The 14,364-nt window shown below is 41.3% G+C and overlaps 1 protein-coding gene across 2 annotated transcripts in view; it reads right to left on the bottom strand.

Moving 5' to 3' along the window:
• Positions 1-14,364, bottom strand: part of tsnare1 (T-SNARE Domain Containing 1) — a 177,636-nt gene that overhangs the window by 29,707 nt on the left and 133,565 nt on the right. The gene's annotated exons all lie outside the window — the stretch shown is intronic.

Below are 14,364 nucleotides of genomic sequence, written 5' to 3'. Positions count from 1 at the left end.
TGGATGAACACTTCTGTTAGAAGGGAAGGGATTTCTCACAAGCAGAACGTTTTATATTGTTTTCAGATCCTTGGGGACATTTTAGTCTAATGGGCCTGTCAGCCTGTGAAAGTCCAGTGTTTTACCAGCATTTGGTGGGTTTGGCCATGGGATGAAGTTTTCACAGTGATTCAGTGGTATGTCTCATCGTATTAAACTGTTAACAGACATTCTTAATTCATTTATGTATAACTACCTAGGTACTCCTACCTTTTTTTCAAATCTGTGTTATGACAGCTGGATTGTTGCCTAACAATTGTGGATAGGGTATACGTGATGTACCAATCGACTAGAAATTGCTCTGGCTGTGAATTGCAGCCTGCATTTTGAATTAGTGGCTGGCCACTAGTTTACTAGCAAAGTACATCTCGGAGTCGGTGGTGTTATACTACATTCGAGGGAGAAGTTAGGCTAGCTCATAAACCAGTGCTTTATGACAGTGGACAGGAGTAGAACAGGGAGAATGTGAAGATGGAGACACTACCACAGAAAGTTAAAGTGATGCTGTCAACCTTTATCAAGCAACTACTGTACTTAGCAATTTTAGATGTAGCAGAAGCACTCTTCCAAATAATAGACGGGAATTTTGTGTAAATACCTGCTGCTTAGTGTATAATTCAAAGTTCAGTCTAGTGTAAGTGTTGAAAACAGACTGAAACTTTTTCTCAAACCTAATGTTTAGTGCTAATCCAGGCATAACTAGGTCTTATTCAATTAATATTGAGAGTTATAACTAGGTTATAACTGGGTTTTATTCTATTTTATTCTATGAGTTGAGAAATAAAGCTAGTACTCTTAGAAAACCTGTCAACAGTATAGTCCAAGTTTCATAATGCAGAGAGTACTACAATGTATATTCCCATTGTGATGGTGCAAAAGCAGCAGGTATAATAGCAGGGATGGTCTTTTTAATGCACTGCATGAATCAGTGAGGGGATCAGGCCCATCTGATTCTTTTCATAAGCATCCACTTCACTAAAGGAGATTAATTTGAAATCACAAAGAATCTTGAGATGCTACACCCACTCCGTCCCCTGCGATACCTTTTGGTCGGACGTTTGAGGCTAACTCCATGAACCCCCGGTGAAACTCAGCAAATGTCCGTCGGCTAGAATCTGAGCTTAACCACATTTTCTCCACATTATGACTGCAAAGTGCAAACGGCCCCATGGGCATCAGCATTGCTGAGAGATACCTATTTATCCCTTTTGACACCGCAAATGTCTTCATACAGTGGCAGCATGGTGCGATTATTATTGGCTTTATTATTATTCTGCCTTTATCTCATTGGGTGAGAAAATTGGAAGTCCATAAAATAGCTAATATTGCCGTGCGACCGCGGCGCCTGTAATCGGCTTAAGACGCAATTTACATAAAATTCCGTGTCCCAGCCTGTCCTGATTATGGGGTATAAAAGACATCGCGAATAAACACAGGCGTCTTCCTAATGCTGTGGTCATAGACTGCCAATTGCACTGCTTCTCTCTCATGCAGACCCAGGCTTCTAGAAGAGTCTACATTCCCCCCATTATCTCCACCCAGCACACTACCTTCCCCTGTTTTCCACTACCACAGTTTGAGGGAGAGGAACTATACATTGTAATTCACTCTGGATAGTGGCATCTGTTGAAGTAATGTATTGCAATGTAATGTAACCGATTAATTTTCAATCCAAACAATGATTCAGATTGATCTTGAACAGATGGAAAGCAAAGGACAAAAAAAAAAAAACTAGGAACAATTGTGCACTGCAAATAAAGGGCTCAGTGCCATTGCTACACATTAGCTAGGCTGTCAATTTTCATCTGTGAAGTCACAATTTGTGTGTTATCTATTCGGCCCTTTATCAGCACTCCAAACTGTGAAATTAGCTCATTTAATCAAACTAGTAAATTAATTAGGTGTTGAACGCAAATATTGTTTCACCAGCCATCCGTTTGTGACCTCACTCTCATCCTGTTCGTATGTATGGACCAACAGTACACATTTTATCACCTGTTGCCATGGCAACAAGATAGACTGGTCCTAGTCATGCAAAAGAAAATGGTCTATAAATAATAATAATGGCTTGCATTTATATAGCTTTTTCTCACACTCAAAGTGTTTTACAGTGATGAGGGAGAAACACTCTTCAACTGCCACCAATGTGTGGCACCCCCGTGGGTAATGTACGGGAGCAATTTTAGCACCAAACCACTCACCACATACCAGCTGGTTTAATTTGATTTTTTTGCTGATTAAACTGGGAGATGATTAGGTTGAGGGTTGATAATTTAGCCTGGACACCTGGGAGACCCCTACTCTTTGCGATAAGTGTTATGGGATCTTTAATGAACACAGTGAATCAACACCTTGATTTAACATCTTATCCAAAAGATGGGTTCTCAAACTTGGCCCCGAGGGACTTCTGTGTACTATATGCTGGATTTTGTTCCAACCGCAATAGCAATCCTAGAATTTTAACAAATGGTTAATTTTTCTAGTTATGTGCTTTTCATGTTTGGAGGGATTATTTACCCTCTTAAGCTTATGTCAGAAATAGCTGTGCATGCTTGTCAACTCCTCCCTGTCTTCCGGCTGTTTTCCGGCATCCTCCAAGAGGGCCCACATCACTCCGCTGCTAAAAAAGCCTACCCTGGATCCCTCCATCATCCAGAACTACCGCCCGGTATCTCTTCTTCCTTTCCTTTCTAAAACTATAGAACGAGCTGCTTCTACTCAACTTTCTTCTTTCTTTTCTAACAACAACCTGCTAGACCCCCATCAGTCTGGCTTCAGATCGGGCCACTCGACAGAGACTGCGCTCCTCTCCGTCAGTGAGTCACTTCATGCCGCACGAGCAGCCTCCCTCTCCTCTATCCTCATTCTTCTAGATCTCTCTGCTGCCTTCGACACTGTGGATCACTCCATCCTCCTGTCTGCCCTGTCAGCAACGGGCATCTGTGGCACAGCCCTGGACTGGATTGAGTCCTACCTCTCTGGTCGCTCCTTCCAGGTTGCCTGGGCTGGTTCGGTATCGACACCTCGGCCCCTCGCCACAGGGGTTCCCCAGGGCTCAGTCCTTGGCCCGCTTCTTTTTTCTCTCTACACTCGCTCCCTTGGCCCTGTGATCACTGCACATGGGCTATCCTACCACTGCTATGCGGACGATACCCAACTCTTCGTCTCGTTCCCGCCGTCTGATACGCAGGTTTCAGCCCGTATCTCTGCTTGCCTGAGGGACATCCAGAGCTGGATGGACAACCACCATCTAAAGCTCAACCCAGGTAAAACTGAAATGATATTCATCCCTGCTAATACCTCTCCCCATCTGGATCTCTCCATTTCTCTCGGGGATACCACACTCACGCCGTCACCCAGTGCAAGGAACCTCGGCGTGGTGATGGACAGCAGACTGTCCCTTTCCGAGAACATTGCGGCGGTGACCCGGTCTTGCAGGTTCTTCCTCTACAACATACGGAGAATCCGCCCCTTTCTCACCCCCTACTCGACCCAGCTCCTGGTCCAAGCGATGGTTCTGTCCCGCCTGGACTACTGCAATTCCCTCTTGTCTGGCCTCCCAGCGTCCGCCATCAGACCCCTCCAACTCATCCAGAATGCAGCAGCTCGTCTGGTCTTCAACCTTCCCAAATACTCACGCGTCACCCCCCTGCTTACTTCCCTCCACTGGCTGCCTGTCATGGCTCGCATCAAATTCAAAACATTGGTGCTAGCCTTCCAAGCAGTTAAAGGGTCTTCCCCAGCTTATCTGCAAAAAATCATCAGACCCTACACCCCTGCCAGACCTCTTCGTTCAGCCTCCACAGGCCGCTTGGCACCTCCCCCTCTCAGAACCTCCACCTCACGCTCACGACTACTGTCTGTTCTGGCTCCACGGTGGTGGAACGAACTCCCCGTTGAGGTCAGAACTATAGAATCTCTCCCCACCTTCAAGCGCAAGCTGAAGACGCACCTCTTCAAGCAGCACCTCTCCCCATCCCTCCCTACCTCCCTGTGAACCTTAATTGTTGTCTCTGTGACTTGCTTTGTGTATCGGTATTTTTAGTTGGCTAGGTAAGCAGTGTTTGGATAGTTAACTTTGGTCACTTTTGCTCGTTTGTTTGTTTGTTTGTTCAAAAAAAAAAAAAAAAAAAAAGAAATGGCCCTTGTCCTTATCTTTGTTGTACAGGTAGCAGTTGAAATTGTACTTACCTCTAGGGTCTTTCAGCGAACTTATCCCTGGTTATGGGTATGCACTTTGTTGTACGTCGCTCTGGATAAGAGCGTCTGCCAAATGCCAATAATGTAATGTAATGTAATGTAATGCCATGAAGAATAAAAGTAAATTGTGAATGTGATGCAATTGTGCTATATTTATAATCAGCTACATAAAAACAGGTAATACAATTTATTATCTGATAAAATGAAAGACTTAGTTGAATCATCATGGAGGCATAAATAATTTTGTAATTCAAGTACCTTTCTGAAAGCAGCAAATGCAAAAAGCCCAAACATATATTGTTCCAGTCCACATTCAGTAGTCACTGCTTCCCCCATCTCACCTGAGAATCTAAACAGAGTGCTTCCTTACCAAGAGCTACCTGCTGGAGGTGGAAAGGTCAAATATTATTGTAAGTGCACTCAGCCCATTGAAAGAAAAATCTCAAACATTTTCTTTACACCTGTTATAGAGCCAGCTTCATTAGTTTTAAGCATGTCTTTTTGCATCTGCCAAGCCAATTTCCTGGATACAAAATACTCTATGGGAATGAAATGGCAAGCTGCAATATTAAGGCCTTCAGAGGCTGTGTGAGATTAAAAGCATTCAACAGGATGAGAGATGGATAGAGTAAAAAGGGTCTGAGTTGCATTTGCTCGCACTGTTTTAATGTGACAGAAGCAACAGCTTGGATAAGAGGCTCCGGTTTTCTCTTCACGTTCCATTGATCAGTTGCCCCTTGACACAGCCGGGACTGTCTCCTACAGGCAACTGATCCCTGCAGGCCAGGATCCAGGTGCAGATCCCCCTGTTCATGTGTTTGTATCCCTATGTAATACCGTGTTGTGTAATGCAACAGTAAAACTGTTCAGTTATTAAAGTTTAATAAAGCATTAATAACTATATTACAAATAGGTGTAGTTAGGATTACATTAGGAAGGAGGCCAGTGTTTTCTAAACTCACAAAGTTACAATTAGAATTGCTGCCATGCCATCTACATTCAGTGCCTACATTATTAGCTGCATCTATCTACTACATAGTAGGACCTTCTTTTACCGCCTGAATTCTTCACAATATGAACAGTCCTTAGGGATTTTGGCCTATGTCATCTCAATAACATCACAAAATTGCACATTTTTGCTGAGACTGTGCAGACCATTGCAGCAAACTGAAGCCACTGTCATGTTTGGAACCAGCTGATTGAATGAGATGATTGAAGTGTCCATGAGCAAAAGGGCAGACTGTGACAATAAAGGAATTCACATGGTCAGGAATAATACCTGATATTACATTTACATTTACATTTCAGTCATTTGGCAGACGCTTTTAATCCAAAGCGACTTACAAGTGCATAGGTTCTACCATAAGTCAGAGCATCACATCCATAAACTAGCAAAATACACAGGAAATGCTGTTCTAAACATAGTTGTCATCAGAAGTGCATTTTTTTTTTTTTTTTTTTGGGGGGGTTAGACAAGGATAGGGATATCAAAGGAGGGGCAGGGGAAATCAGGAGGGAGGACTAAGGTAGAGTTTGAAAAGGTGGGTTTTGAGTCTGCGTCGAAATAGAGGGAGGGATTCTGCTGTTCTGACAGTGGTAGGCAAGTCATTCCACCACTGAGGAACCAGAACGGAAAACAGGCGTGAACGTGCAGCTCGACCGCCAGGTGCACGTAGAGAGGGAACCGTAAGGCGACCAGAGCTGGCAGACCGGAGTGGTCTAGCTGGGGAGTAGGGAGTGATGGGATTGTATGTAAGGTGGGGCAGTCCCCTTAGCAGCCTGAAATGCCAACACTAGGGCCTTGAAACGGATGCGTGCGGCAATAGGAAGCCAGTGGAGGCCATATTATATTATATATTATATTATATTATAAGTATTTTATGTAATTCAAATGATGCTCAGTTTGTATTAATGGGCCTAATGTATTCCAACAAAACATTATCCAGACCTGTGGTTCCCAGACTGTGTATGCAGGTTTTTGTTCCAAACACAATTGCAATCACAGAACTTTAACATGCTGTAAATTTTTATGATTTGCTTTTCATGTTCAGATGGATTACTTACCCTCTTAAGCCACATTTTCTCAGAGATAGCTATGCATGCCATGAATAATACAAATCCCATGTTTTGCTATATTGCAAACAATTACATAAAAATCTATCACATTTCTTGATCAAATGTTAATCAATGGCCTTCAATTAGGTTGCTGAACACAAGTCTTTCTTTCATAAATTAATCAACACAATTCTGGTTTGGCTTTTTATCATTTACCTTGAATTGTTTTTATCATCTTCCAAATGGTTAGGTTTAGTGGGCAGGTGTCCACAATTTTACCAATCAGGAGCCTATTGATTCACCTCAGTTTTTAGTTTGATCTGTTAAAAATAAGTTGCCTTTTTATGTAAAATCATGCAATATAGTACAATAAGCACAATATGAACATGGGAACTATTCGTGGCCATGTCTGACATAATGTGATTTGAAAGGGTAAAAAAAATCCCTTGAAACATCAATAGCACATAATAAAAAAATAAAATGAAAAAAACAGCTTGTTAAAGGATTGCAATTGTGGTTGGACCAAGAAACAGCATATATAGGGATCCCCCAGGACTGAGTTTGGGAACCACTGCTCTCGACCATTGCGCAACCAAATTCTGTATGTCCAGTTTGCTAACTATTTACAAGTGTGCTCTTATATGACCACTGACCAGCTTAGCAGAGTGAAGACAAGTCGCAGTTCTCCTCTGGAGCTTGTGGTGTCAGCCAGTGGTTTAATTTTGCACCACAGCTACAGGCCCCACACAGGCAGAGCAGGGCTGGAGGAGTCCCAATCATACTATACATGTGGGCAGAGTGGCACTGGCATGGTTTGGATTGATTGCGACACTGTGGTGCTCACTCATGCATTTTTGCCAAGTGAGCTACCCAGCAGCCCATTTTAATGTATTTCTTCATAACTTAACAATTATCACTGCACTGTAGTCCAAACTTGCTTTACCAAAAACATGGTAGCACAGTAGAAGTACTGTATTGAGAGGATCGACAGCTTAATATTTCTCTCACCGATAGAATAAAACATCCTGTCCATATAATTTCCCTCTCCTGTATAAATCACATTGGTCTGCCATCAGTTGTTGTAAAAACATTTTTTTTCTAGTTGTATAATTGAGAGTTCTACATGTTTTTTTGTTGAGGATCAGTCTAACCTAAAGATCATAAAGACATGGATGGAATCCCTTGTCTGTGAATGCCCTGGAGAGCTCATACCTGCACATGAGTCTTTAGCTACAGCCACAAATCCAGACAAAATAAATCCATGCAGCCCTCCAAATTATCACCAAAATCACTGCACCTAAATTCCCCTGCAGCGTTTCTAATGGACCTGTCAGTGCAGATTCCTCGCAGGGTATTTAACAAAGCCTCTGGGGACTGTGTTAAAATAATTTGGGTACAACTATGTGCGCCAAGGCCTTCATCTGGCCTGTCACTAGTCCTGTACTATACATCCCTGTGAACTGAGATAATTTAACATGCTAATCACAGTCTGGAAAAATGTCATTTCAAAAATTTCATTCTTTCTTTTTCTCTGATTCCATCATCACATACCTGGATTGGTACCGAAATGTACTCGAAATCCAAATGTACTTATGCTCTGCTTTTGTTCAATATTGCTCAGTGTTGCTTCATGTTAAATGTTTCTCAGAGTTGCTTAGCTGGTCAGTTTTGTTTACTGTCATTAGTTGCTCCAGTGTTGCTTAGTTGAGCGGTGTTGCACAGTGTTGCGAGGTTGTGAATATGTTTAGTTGAGAATAAAGTGTGGCGGAGGTTTGGTGTGGGGCAAAGCTGGAGTGGAGTGCAGGGGTTAGGCCTTGTTAATACATACATATTTTAGATGGAAGGGGATGGAAATCACTTGTATGCTGTGGGATGAGGGATGTGCCACGCTGCTGTAGCACGACAGAGAGGAAACAGCCCTTTAAACGGTCATCACAGGATTCTGTCAGTGTTCATATGGCCCTCATCACAGCCTCCCTCATTCGCTCACAGCTGGAGTGAGGGTGAGCCCATTGCCCACAGTGAGGAAACAGGAAGCTGATGAAGATTGATGGGTCACCGTGGCGACGGGAGATGCCGGTGGGGGGTGCAGTGTTAGCGGGGGTTCAAGGGATGAGGCCAATTGATTTTCCACAGGGATCTATCACTCCTGCTACCCATGGGGCAAGGTGATAAATATATATACTCATCCTGTTGGTAAGGTACTGCTATGCCTAGTAGGTAATGGTAACTTGTTTAGCTGTGGAAAAAAATATCTTCTCCAAAGACTATGAAATGGAAGCTCAAATTTCTGATAATCTTTCCCTGTTTGGTTGAACAATCACAGGGAGCTGTATTGAGATGCCATCTGACTTTTATCTAACATATTGTCCAATTACTTTTTCCATATATTAATTGCTGCTGGAAAAAGGGTGGAAAGGTATGTGGAAATCAGAAAGTTATTTTTATTTACGGAAACATTTGCCAGATTATACTGTATTCATAGTAGGAACAGATGCCCTTGAGTGTTGAAAACCAGACTTTTCAGACAGGAAGTTAGATGGAATGCCTTGACAGGCTCAGCCTGTCCTCACCCTGAAACATTTTTAAATTCATCTGGTTCAGCTTACTTGCATTTTAACATTTTACAACAAAATTCATCGATGTGGTATCAAATATGCATCAAATAATAAAACGTTTTTTCCATTGAACACTGAACTATGAAATTACCTCTTAAAAAAGAAGCATGCTAAAATACAAAAACAAATTAGCAAATTGTGTACCAATTATGTAACTACTTTTCTGTGAAATAGGCTTTATTTTTGTTGCTGGGTAATGATCTAAACTCTCGTTAACACAGCAGTGCTACTCCATTTTCATAATATTATCACACCTTTATCTTGGGCTGTAGAGTGCAGCCAATATTTTATGCCTCTTCTCCAATGTGTTGTACATTCTTAATGAAATATGTATTGCGTTTCCACACGTGGCCAGTAGAGTGTATGAGCACTGTGGTTTTCTCTGTCATTCTCTCACACCCATTAGGACATGAGCGAGCAGGGACACAGGAACAAAAATGTCACTGGCAACAGCATACTGCCTGACTCAGGATTGTTATGGTATTTATTGAGATACTAATTCAGTTATCACCAACAAGCATGCTTATTGGCCATGACTATTGGTCTCCTCACTTGGAAGCAGTTCTGATAAAGATTGCTGTATGACTTGCTGTTTTTGATGCTGCTTTATTTCATTCATTGATTTTTTTTCACTATTCTGCACTTGTGTTGTAAAATAAGCATTAATGCTGCATTCACATGGATCACGGTAGATGGTAGATGGCAGAATAGCACTTTTGGGATGGTACAGGGAAAAAGGACAGGATGGCACAACAACAAATAACATGTATGATGCTCTGGTGATGTTGTTCGGTAATTGTCTTATAATACAGGCAGTTTCCATCAGGTATAGGAAAAGAGGATTATGTTTTGGTATAGCTCTTTATCTATGTTAAGGGTAAAATGAAAAAAAAAGAAGAACATTTTCCATGTCTATTGTTTTGTTGTGTTATGTCACATCCGAGTTAGAATTCCCTTGAATATAACTGCGTCTGCAGTAGTCATCGAGTTCTTTGCCATCCTAATCACATTTCACTATTGTGCTCTCGTCCACTATAGTGAAACCCGGTTTATCATCTACCGTCTACCATGGTGCATGTGTGTAAAGGCACTGTTCAGGGTGTTCCAGCCACTACAACAGAGCAGGTTTTTAACTCAGCACAGAGCCTTCAGTTTACACCACAGCTCCTAGGCTGGCCCTCTTGTTCCCAAAAATGTTGTTGTTGTTGACATACAGTCGATAATTTCATTACTTTTTGGTTTACCATACCACAGCAGTGACCATTTACATGCTCTCTCAGTGTTCACCGCCGTGCTTCTTTAGCCCTATTATCAGAGGTGAACAAAACAACCTCAGGTAGAGCCAGTCATCTTCGTTCATGACTTTTTCCATTTAATTTCTTGTCACCTAATGGTTTTCATTTCTTGGTTCTCCAACTTTAATGTTCGCATGTATTTTAACTTTAAAGAGTTGTAACCGGTTTACAGGGAAGACAAGAATAAATGAACCCATAAATATCATAGATGGCTGAACACTGTGAGGTCTTACTTTGCAAAATGGAGGCGGCACGTTAGCCAGCACTCTTCTTAATAAACATCATTCACGCGGTGATGAGTGAAGAGAGCACCTGTTTCCTGTGCTAATAGCCCCCGGATTCCATTACATTTTCCTGCTCCATTTTGCCAGTGTGCTGGGCCACAAGGAAAATGACTGAGCATTTTTTATAGTTTAAATTGATCATCATTGTTCAGCTCTATGGCGTATGCTGTAATTAGATAGGTGTTAAAATAAGAACATGGAACTGTACAGTGCTGCAGTACTGGGTTCTCTCTCTATCCCTCCCTCTCTCTGTCTATTTCTGAAAGGATAGGGCAGGATTAGCCAAAAGCAAAACTCACATTCTGTCTGCAGTGGGTTTGGTCATGGCCCTGGCCTTTAAAGAGATAATGAAATGACAATTAATTCTGCGAGCGCTGTGCTGACTCTTCTTGCTCTCGCATTCACTCATTGACTGGGTGTGGAAATGAGCAAATTAATGCATAACAGGAATATTCACACATAACAGCAACATGAAGCATATAAAATTGGAGAGAGTGTTGGACTGAACATCTAATTGTTCGTGCACGGGGCCCAAATGACGAATAAATATAGTGGTTATGATTTTCTTGACATCTTTGTCATAAACCCCGCATAACTTTTTCATAAGCTTTCCGTACAAGCATAACATTTGTCTTTCCCAGTATTTTATGACATACTATGTTGTCACAATGGATGCTAATAATCATTTTCAATCCACACAGATCAAGCAAAGTATTATCAAAACAACATTTTAGCCACCTATCCACAATTCATTTCACAAGTCATCTTATAAACTACAAGAACAGACGATACATACCATTAAGTTAAATTACTCATTGCAAACACAATCTTGTGCTACCTTTAATATCACCAGACTTGAGCTTTCTTTCTGAAGTCATCACCTAAATGGCCTATTCTGCTATGCTGCCACACCCATGACACTCAGTGTTGTGAAAAGTTACATACATTTTCGCTTATGCTGGCCTGTCGAGATCACAGTGCATACAGGGAATGGTTTAGTTTGAGCCTGGGGTCAGAGAACAGAATGCTGTGGGTACTGAATGTACTCCAGCTCATTTGCTGACCACAGAATGAGCACCGTGAGCCCTGCCTGACCAGTCCTTATATCCCAGCATCTGACCTGCATTTCTTCTGCAGTTCTTGTGCATGGATGCTAAACTGTGGCTTTGCTACTTTGTCAGTTATCTGATTATTCGACAAGGGTTCAAGTTTTTATCTATGTGATCACTCTAGCACATGGAAGTGTTCTTCCATCCCCCGGGTTATGATCTGCACTTTATTGTACGCCATTCTGGATAAGGGTGTCTGCCAAATGATTATAATGTAATGATAAGAGTCCACAGTTTGCAATCCACACCATGCCAATGCCAACTGTGACTAGTGGTCCAGCAGGACAATGCAAAGCTAGTGTCCCAGAGGAAGGGAAGTCGGCATGTCATTGCACACCAGTGATCCCCACTGGTTGACTGTGTGCCAGCAAGTTGGCATGAAAAAGAGAGTCTTCCTCCAACTCATGACTGTGTGAGCCTAGCTGTGCTGTGATAAGCTGCAGTGCCTGACATCATGTCTTTCTGCGGCGATCACATGCTTCTCTCTGCTTTCCCAAAACAATAGCAGCAATCCAAATGGAAAGCACAGAAAAATACATGGTTTACATCATATAATGTTAATCTAGCGCACGTGAGCAATTTTAATTGGGCCATGCTTTGGCAAAATAACCCAACTTCTGTCCTCTCCACCAAAACATCAACTATGTGCTTCCCTTCCCTTCCTCAAATCGAGTCTGCACATAGTAGTTTTATGCTCCTGGCAGTTTGAGATGAAACCAACAATTACAAAAAGTAACTTGGATAGAAGAGGCTACAGTACAATCATGCACAACAATACTGCAATCAGCAGCACCAAAATTACAGTCAGTATGAAAGAAAAACACAACACTAGCAACAGAAATGTTACATTTCCCGGACTGTCCTCTTAGTGACTGGTAATGTCTGCAGCAGACATGGCAAAGTAAAAGCAACAGACCAGAGATTACACAAACAAACAGATAAGCACATTTGAACCTTATCATTGCACTTGGGTAATCTAGGAATTTCTCTGCCTAAGGATATGAAAACAGAAAAAAATAGACAGATAGCAAGGTGTACAAAATAAAAAAGGGAAAGAAAACATGAAGATAATGAAAAATAGATAAAAAGGCTAACTTTAAGGGGCTGTCATGAAGTTCACAAAAGCAAAAATCGCTTCTGGCAGAACACAGGACTGACTGTGTGTATACACTTGCGAGTGTGTGGGTACAGTTGTTGAGGTTAACAAGTAGTTCTGTTCACGTATGTTTGTATGTATTTTTATTTTCTGTGTGTGTACTGCATATGTGTGTCTGTGTGAGATAGATAGATAGATAGATAGATAGATAGATAGATAGATAGATAGATAGATAGACACACATACATACACACAACACACAGAGCACAATGTAAAGCTCCTCCAACTACAACTTTTTTAGTATTGTTTACAAATACAGTTTTTTTTTAGTTGGCTCAAATGAGGTCCTTTGGATTTTTACATTCTAAGCTCCATTGTCAAGCTGTTTATGTTGGCACAGCAACCATAAATAAAGTTGTATTAACTCATATTGTCCTGTCAGCCTAACGAGACTAATATATCCAGGAAAATATGCGTAGTTTTGCAAACTATATTTTATTACTCCATTCAAATACAAAACAAAGATTACCATGCAAAATGATCAAAATTGCATACAACTAAGAATTTTATAATCATTTTTTGCTTCGTAAAATAAGTACTGGCATCCATATTAAGTGATCTGTGTAGGAATTACATTACATTATTTGCATTTGGCAGATGCTCTTATCCAGAGCGACATACAGTTGGTTAGACTAAGCAGGAGACAAATCCCCTGGATACATAGTTTCCCCATTTTGACCAAAAGTAATTTAGAGTCCCTCAATGTCCTCAGGACAGGCAGACACAGAGGGGAAGAACAGGTATGGGCATATCGCTGATGCTACTGAAAGACATGTGAGCATATGTCCTTTAACCTATTCATTATTGTTAACATGTTGTGGACCATATTTGCTGACTCACTCTGGACAATAAAATAGCCCTCAACTGTGTAAAAAAAATATGTCTTTATCCGTGACTCATTCATTGCAAGTGCAGTACACATTCCTTTATTCATAAACATGGCCTGCATTGTGAGTTTAGCAAGGAAGCTAAATTCTCCTTCCATTTCATTCTGAGTCAAAGTTAAGGACAAATGTTGGTTGAATTCAGGTCTATTAAACTTGTTTGGGTTAAGTTATTCTTCAGCATACATATGATTACTCTCAAGGACTGTATAGACATTACATCACGTATTAATCTGTGAGGCCAATGCCCGGACCAGTCTGGTTCTTAATATTAAGCCACTTAAATCTGAAAACTAAAAGATGGACATCTTATTAAGCCGCTGACACTTTCATCAATACATTATTTAAGATGGCCAGGGGGCAACACGGCTTAATTCACAAGCCTTGTTTTGTTTTATTCCAGTAGGGAGGTAAATGAGGTATCTGTCATAAAATTGCCTCTGAATGTTCCAAACAGACCCATAAAAGAGCTTCAACCCCTGATGACTGCTTGTGCATTATCAAAGAGAAATCAAAGTCATATAACAAAAAATCCTCACCCCTTGTAACCTCCACTCCCCCCTCCAATATCAGAATTTTCACATCAGCAAATTTCCTTTGCCATTTAATGAACTTGTACATAATGTTCCTGTGCCCAGACGTGACCTCCCAGGTTTGGTGATGGAATTCTTAGCACAAAGATGAAAGGGAGACAATCTATTACAGTCCCGGATTGCTTTATGAA

Source organism: Conger conger, chromosome 1 (assembly GCF_963514075.1).
Source record: "Conger conger chromosome 1, fConCon1.1, whole genome shotgun sequence".
Taxonomy (NCBI): Eukaryota; Metazoa; Chordata; class Actinopteri; order Anguilliformes; family Congridae; genus Conger; species Conger conger.
The sequence above is the reverse complement of the archived record's forward strand: the minus strand, read 5'-3'. Positions and strand labels throughout refer to the sequence as shown.